At 60.0% G+C, this 6,704-nt stretch overlaps 1 pseudogene across 1 annotated transcript; it reads left to right on the top strand.

The window, feature by feature from the left end:
• The first annotated feature begins 3,109 nt into the window (after nucleotides 1-3,109).
• On the top strand, nucleotides 3,110-5,996 carry LOC307067481 (keratin, type I cytoskeletal 16-like; annotated as a pseudogene). The gene is made up of 7 exons (XR_013811539.1): nucleotides 3,110-3,628; nucleotides 3,998-4,156; nucleotides 4,299-4,455; nucleotides 4,563-4,730; nucleotides 5,053-5,172; nucleotides 5,492-5,712; nucleotides 5,810-5,996. The product of XR_013811539.1 is annotated as a keratin, type I cytoskeletal 16-like (transcript).
• Nucleotides 5,997-6,704: the final 708 nt, after the last annotated feature.

Here is a 6,704-nt window from a genome sequence, read left to right as displayed (position 1 = left end):
CCGTGTCTGCAGAGGCAAATGCCGGAATCAAAGCAGGCTGGGGGCATGGGCTCTGCTCCTGCAGGGGCTGGCATCTCTCAGCTGCCTGGGCGGCAATCAGGGTAGGGATGGAGGGCAGGAGGGAGGGAGGCACCGTACCCACCAGGCCCCCACCGTACATCCAGCCACAACCGGGAGAACCAGCCCTGGGCTGAGGATGGTCTGTCTGGGGGTGATCTCCTTTACCTGAACGACAGTCCCGGGAAGAGGGGAGGGTCCGAGAAGAGGTGCCCCATTATGTGGATGGGGACACTGAGGCTCCGAGGAGCAGTGACTCAGCCCCTGTTTGGAGGCCGGCATGTCAGGGGTGGAATAGGGTGTGGGAGAGGAGGCAGCTATGCTGGGAAAGCGGCCAGAGCCCCACCCCCTGCCCAACCCTAGGCTCTTAGGCAGGGCCCTCTCTCCCCGCAGACTCTGGGGGTGCACTTTTACTGATGGGGTGAGTGAGGAGGGGTCAGAGTGTGGGGCTGGGAGAGGCAGCCCCGGACTTCACCCTTCTGCGGGGGAAGAAGCCCCTGCCCACAAAGCGAGCGGGTGGGTGGTCAGGAGGCCATAATGGGGGAGCAGCCAGGTGTCCCGGGAGCTGCACCAGGAGAGCAGTGGCTGCGGTGCCGGGGCTGGAGGTCCACAGGGCAGTGTGCTGGGCCCAGAGAGGGAAAGCCCCGCCCTTCCCAGGAGTGCTCAGCCCAGGCCTGGGCAGGTGGGGGCCGCAGGGAGGAGTGCCTGGAGGTGGAGGCCTGTGGTCCCCTTGGGGATGGTATGGCTTTGTCCAGGCACACCACGCTGACCCAGGCTGCTGGGGCATGTGCCTGCGGCTGGACTGGGGGACCCAGCTGTGGGACTCTCCAAGGGACTCACAGTTCATCCACACCCACCCACCTGCTGCACAAGATGTTTCAGTGAGCCGGTCTGTACTTCCCCTGGGTGCCGTCTCACCCACACTCGTACGATGGACACACACACACCTGATGCCCAGGCTCGGGCTGGCCACGGGTAGTCAGCCCCTGTGACTCTTCCTCCGCCTCGCCCACATTCTGGAAGGGTGACCTGACGGTGATTTCTGCAGAGAAATGACATGGCAGTAACACTGTCCACGGCACTGCGTCGCTCTGGGCCTGGGTCTGCACTGGGCCCGGGGGGGAAGCAAGAGACCCAGGCCCTGGTTCGGAGGGACCCTGAGGGACCCCAAGGGACCCCAGTCTAGGAGTGGTAAGCCGGGCACAATGGCAGGCCTGACAATCCTCCCTCAGCCCTTATGCAGTGTGTTCTCCTGTGCCACCCAGGCTTTGGGGGCCTGAGGGGAACAGAGGGACCAGAGCCAGGACAGTTCAGCCCCCAGGCAGAGTCCAGACGGTTACCCAGCTTAACCCAGCCACAGGCTCCCCTGAGGGCCCCTGGTTGTGCAGACCACTGTGAGGGGCTGCGAGAGGCCCTGCCTTGGAAAGGGGAGATCCAACACTGTGGGAGAGGACCGCCTAAGGTGGGTAAGGCACTCACAGACTCACCCAGATCCTGGGACCAGGCACGGGGCTGGAGCTTGCCTGGGGGCCATTTGTTCACTCCCAGAGAGCCCGTCCCCTCCCTGCAGGCCCCCTACCCCCCATTATGGCCTGAACACTCAGTGTCGGGGACGTCTCTACCTCCTCCAGACATTCTGCCCTGAGGGCCTTTCTGTCTCGTTCTTTGCATCTGAGTGTCCCCACAGTGTGTGGCACATAGTAGGTGCTTTATAAATACCTGAAGATGAATGCAGTGACAGCCACCAGTCTGTGACAGCTGCTTTATTTATTTCACCTCTCTGTGCCTGTGAAGTGGTGCTGCCATTCCCATTTCCCAGAGAAGGAAACTGAGGCTCAGAGGGGAGGAACGACTTGCCTAGTATCTGGCCCCTGCTGGCCCGACTCCAGCCTGCTCTGTCCTGGCTCATCTGGCTCCTCTCTTTCTTCATCCTGCCCTGAAGCCTGTGACTGTGGCTGCCATCAGTGGCTGGGGGCTTTGCAGAGGCCTCCCCTCCCCCCTCAGGCTCCCTGGAGTCTCCTTCCCCTCCCCTCCCTCCCCCAGCTGCCTCTTGGTCCCCGGCCAGGCTGGACGCCAGAATCCCCTGGGAGCTTGTAAAACCTCCCCACCATCAGGTTTGTCCTGGGCGATGCTGATGAAGTGGGTCAGAGCAGGGCCCGGGAATCTGTATGGGGATTCTCGTGTTCAGTCAGATTTGGGAATCACTGCAAATTGAGGTGTGGCACTGGCCAATAATATTTCCTGGCCAATTCAGGTATGTGATGATGATACCTGGGATGGAGCTGGGCCAAGGGGAGAGGAAAGAGGCCTGGGTGGAGGAAGGAACCCACTGCCTGGAGGGGTTGGTGGGAGTCTGTGCTCCGTGCTGAACAGTTCTGGTGACTCTGGCTCTTGGCAACCTTGGGGCAGGTGTGCCTCACTGGCATGGAGGAAATGCCAGCTGCATCCTGTGGGCCAAACATCCCAGGTTTCCTGCTGCACTGTGCTGTCTTTCCTGCCTTAGTTTTCTCTCCAGGGTCAAATGATAAGTTCCAAGGTCAGAGACCACGTCAGCATCGCTCTCCTCCCTGCCACAGCATCCCGAGACAGCCCCTGGACAGCATCGCTGAGGCCATTCATCCAAGGCTGTCACCGTGGGGCAGGGAGTCCTTTCCGTGGGCTGACTCACTGCCCAGGGATGCAGTCACCACAAATTCGCCTGTGCCAGGGCACTGCCGGCCCCTCAGGCTCCAGGAACTAACTCCAGCTAGATTCCCGTTGCCTAGCATGAGTCACAACCAACTTGAGTTGGTATGTTTTCTCTCAGCTCCACACTCCCAAATACTGGGTGGGAACTCAGAGAGGCACACAGTGAAGTGAGTTGACACCGGGCTGAATAATCTGGAGAGGGGAGTTGGATGGGATCTGGAGTGATGAAATCCGGAAGGGTGCCCGGAGTCAGCAGATGGGAGGGCCCCTCCTTCCTCATGTGCATATAAACGTTCCTGGGGTTTGAGGATGCCTCAGCATCCTCCCAGCCTCCCCGAGCATCTTTCTCTTCTCTCTTCTCACCATGACCACCTGCAGGCGCCAGTTCACCTCCTCCAGCTCCATCAAGGGCTCCTGTGGCATCAGCGGTGGCTCCAGCTGCGGGTCTTCCATCCTGGCCGGAGGCTCCTGCCGGGCCCCCAGCACCTACGGGGGCATGTCCTCCTCCCGCTACTCCTCCGGGGGTGTCTGCGGGCTTGGGGGGCGGCTATGGTGGCAGCTTCAGCAGCAGCAGCAGCTTTGGTGGGGCCCTGGGTAGCATCTTCATTGGAGGATATGGTGGTGGCCTTGGCCTCTCCCTCAGTGGTGGCAATGGTGGCCGCCTCTCTGGCAACGAGAAGCTCACCAGGCAGAACCTCAACGACCGCCTGGAGTCCTACCTGGAGAAGGTGCGCGCCCTGGAGGAGGCCGACATGGAGCTGGAGGTGAAGATCCACGACTGGTACCAGAATCAGAGGCTCAGGCCTGCCCACGACTACAGCCCCTACTTCAAGGCCATCGAGGACCTGCGGGACAAGGTGGCGTGGCCAGGCGCACGGCTCTGGTGGGGGAGTGTTGACAGAGGTCATGGCTGCAGTGGACCCTAGAAAAACGCTTGCTAGCATCTTCATTTTACAAACAGGGAGACTGAGGCTCGCTTTTGAGGAGTGGCCATGGACTACTCAGAATTGGTGGCGGAGGGTCCCTTTTTAGCATCAGGGTATCTGAGCTGGACCTGTTACCCTGAATCTCTTACTCCCTGCAAGCATTCTTTGGATCAGCTTCTCTCCAAAGTAAGATGGGGCCCAGGATGGGGTGACAGATACATGGGTGCATCCCCTGCACATGCTGAGCTGGGTGGAGAAGGCACCCTAGGCTGTCTGGGGGAGAGTAAAGACTGACCTGCCAGCCAGATAACTCCAAATATGGTGAGGCTCCTTTCTCCCCTCTTTGCTATTCACCCCGGGGCAGCAGGGCCTTGGCTAACCAGACCTGTCCTTCACCCCCTCTGCAGATCTTCGAGGCCACAACAGAGAATACACCTTCTGCAGATAGACAATGCCAGACTGGCAGCCGATGACTTCAGGACCAAGTGAGCAGCACTGTGGTGGGCTGAGGACGGAGAGCAGAGGGCAGCGGGTGAGCAGTGGGGTTGTCCAGACAGGAGGACCAGCAGGTCTTGAGCCTCAGAAGCTTCATGATGGACCCTGAGGCCCTGACCTTTGTTTTGCCAGGTATGAACGTGAGCTGGCCCTGCGCCAGGGCGTGGAGGCTGACATCAATGCCCTGCGTAGGGTGCTGGACGAGCTGCCCCTGGTAAGGACTGACCTGGAGATGCAGATCGAGGGCCTGAAGGAGGAGCTGGCCTACCTGAAGAAGAACCACCAGGAGGTAAGGCTGCTGCTGGCAGTGGGAGGCTGATCCAGTGGGGTTGCAGATGCACCTGGGGCCAGGGAAGGGGGCAGCTGAGCTGACCACCTCCCCCCATCCCTTCCTAGGAGATGCTTACCCTGCGGAGTCAGACCAGTGGGGACGTCAGCGTGGAGGTGGATGCTGCCCCCAGCATGGACCTGAGCCACATCCTGAATGAGATGCGCGACCAGTATGAATAGATAGCAGACAAGAACCGCAGAGATGCCGTAGGCCTTGTTCCTGAGCGAGGTGATGTGGGTCCTGTGTCCTGCTGCAGGACTTCCCAGCCGGGCTGCCTCTGGAGTGCCCCACACCTTCTGTTCTTTCCTATCTCAGAAAGAGGAGCTGAGGGGCTTCCCTGGTGGTGCAGTGGTTAAGAGTCCGCCTGCCGATGCGGGGGACACGGGTTCGTGCCCTGGTCTGGGAAGATCCCACGTGCCGCGGAGCGGCTGGACCCGTGCGCCATGGCTGCTGGGCCTGCGCGTCCGGAGCCTGTGCTCCACAACGCGAGAGGCCACAGCGGTGAGAGGACCGTGTACCGCTAAAAAAAAAAAAAAAAAAAAAAAAAAGAGACAGGAGCTGAACAAAGAAGTGGCCTCTAACAGCGAGCTGATGCAGAACAGCCGCAATGAGTTGAATGAGCTCCGAAGGGTGCTCCAGGGCCTGGAAGTCAAACTGCAGTCCCAGCTCTGCATGGTAAGAAGGATCAGGCCCAGCCCCAGACTCCAAGTCGCCAGTAATGGCACCACCCCCTGTAATGGAACACCACCGCAGTACGGTTCCATCTCTCTTTTCCCAGGAGTGGGTTGGAGGCATCACTGTACCCATTATATAGATGGAGAAGTTAAGGCCCAGAACAAATGGTGGAATAACTTTTCTCCACATTGTCTAGCCCATCAGTAGCCCAGCTGGGGTCAAAAATCCATGCACCTCTCAGGAAGCATGACCAGAGACCTGGGGGGACAACAGTGACCCCCCTCTGTCGACTCTCTCTTTCGCTCTCTCCCATTCACAGAAAGCATCCCTGGAGAAGAGCCTGGAGGAGACCAAAAACCGCTACTGCGTGCAGCTGTCCCAGATCCAGGGGCTGATCTGCAGCGTGGAGGAGCAGCTGGCCCAGCTGCGCTGTGAGATAGAACATCAGAGCCAGGAGTACCAGATCCTTCTGGACGTGAAGACACGGCTGGAGCAGGAGATGGCCGCCTACCGCCGCCTGCTGGGGGGCGAGGATGCCCAGTGAGTGGGGAACCCCCCTGTCCTGCCCCGCAGACCCTTCAGCCCCACCCCTGCTGCTCCCAACACACCTAACCGCTCTACCTTTTCTCCCCTACAGCCTCTCCTCCCAGCACCCATCCGGCCAGAACTGTTTCCTGTGAAGGTAAGGCTCCTGAGGGTCCCGGAGCCGCCTTTGTCCACCCGCCGGCCTCACCACCTGAAGGCCTGGGTCCAGCCCCTGCTCGCCCCAGCCGTCTCCCAGCCCTCTCTGCTGGTGGTGGGCTAATAAAGCTGACTTTCTGGTTGATGAGTGGTCTCTGTTCCTGAGCTGATGGGAGGGGAATTGGAGGTGCCTCCCAGGAATCTTCTGGGGCCTCACAGCCTGAGGGATGCAGGAAAGAGCCAAGCTCAGAAGAGCTTGTAGGGTCTTCCTTGAAGACCTGCGTGCTGCCGGGGGAGTGGGAGTTGGGACATAGGCTGGGAGGGAGCTCGCTCGTGTTGGCGGATGCGGTGTGAGGCGTTTGACAGCAGCTCTTTCCTCCGACTCACCTGGTGACCCTGCGAGGGGCTGTGGTCAGGCTCACCTTGGTGCTTAATGTCACACAGACACGAAGTGGCACAACTGTGGCTCAGGTCTGTCCAGCTGCAAAGTCCATGGCTTTCTTTTATACGGCTCTATCTTTTTAGTTTTTTTTTTTTTTTTTTTGCGGCACGCGGGCCTCTCACTATTGTGGCCTCTCCCGTTGCGGAGCACAGGCTCCGGACGCACAGGCTCAGCGGCCACGGCTCACGGGCCCAGCCGCTCCGCGGCATGTGGGATCTTCCCGGGCCGGGGCACGAACCCGTGTCCCCTGCATTGGCAGGCGGACTCCCAACCACTGAGCCACCAGGGAAGCCCCCTTTTAGGTATTTTAACCCAAGACTCCCAAGCTTGAGCTCCTAACTCTACCCCTTGGCGCCTCACATGCGCACACAATGATTTTAGTGTTGGATGGTGGAGGGGGAGCCTTCTG

The sequence above is a fragment of the Hyperoodon ampullatus genome (genome assembly GCF_949752795.1).
Source record: "Hyperoodon ampullatus genome assembly, chromosome: 19".
Lineage (NCBI taxonomy): Eukaryota > Metazoa > Chordata > Mammalia > Artiodactyla > Ziphiidae > Hyperoodon > Hyperoodon ampullatus.
Note: the sequence above shows the minus strand (reverse complement) of the source record. Positions and strands in the feature narration are given on the sequence as shown.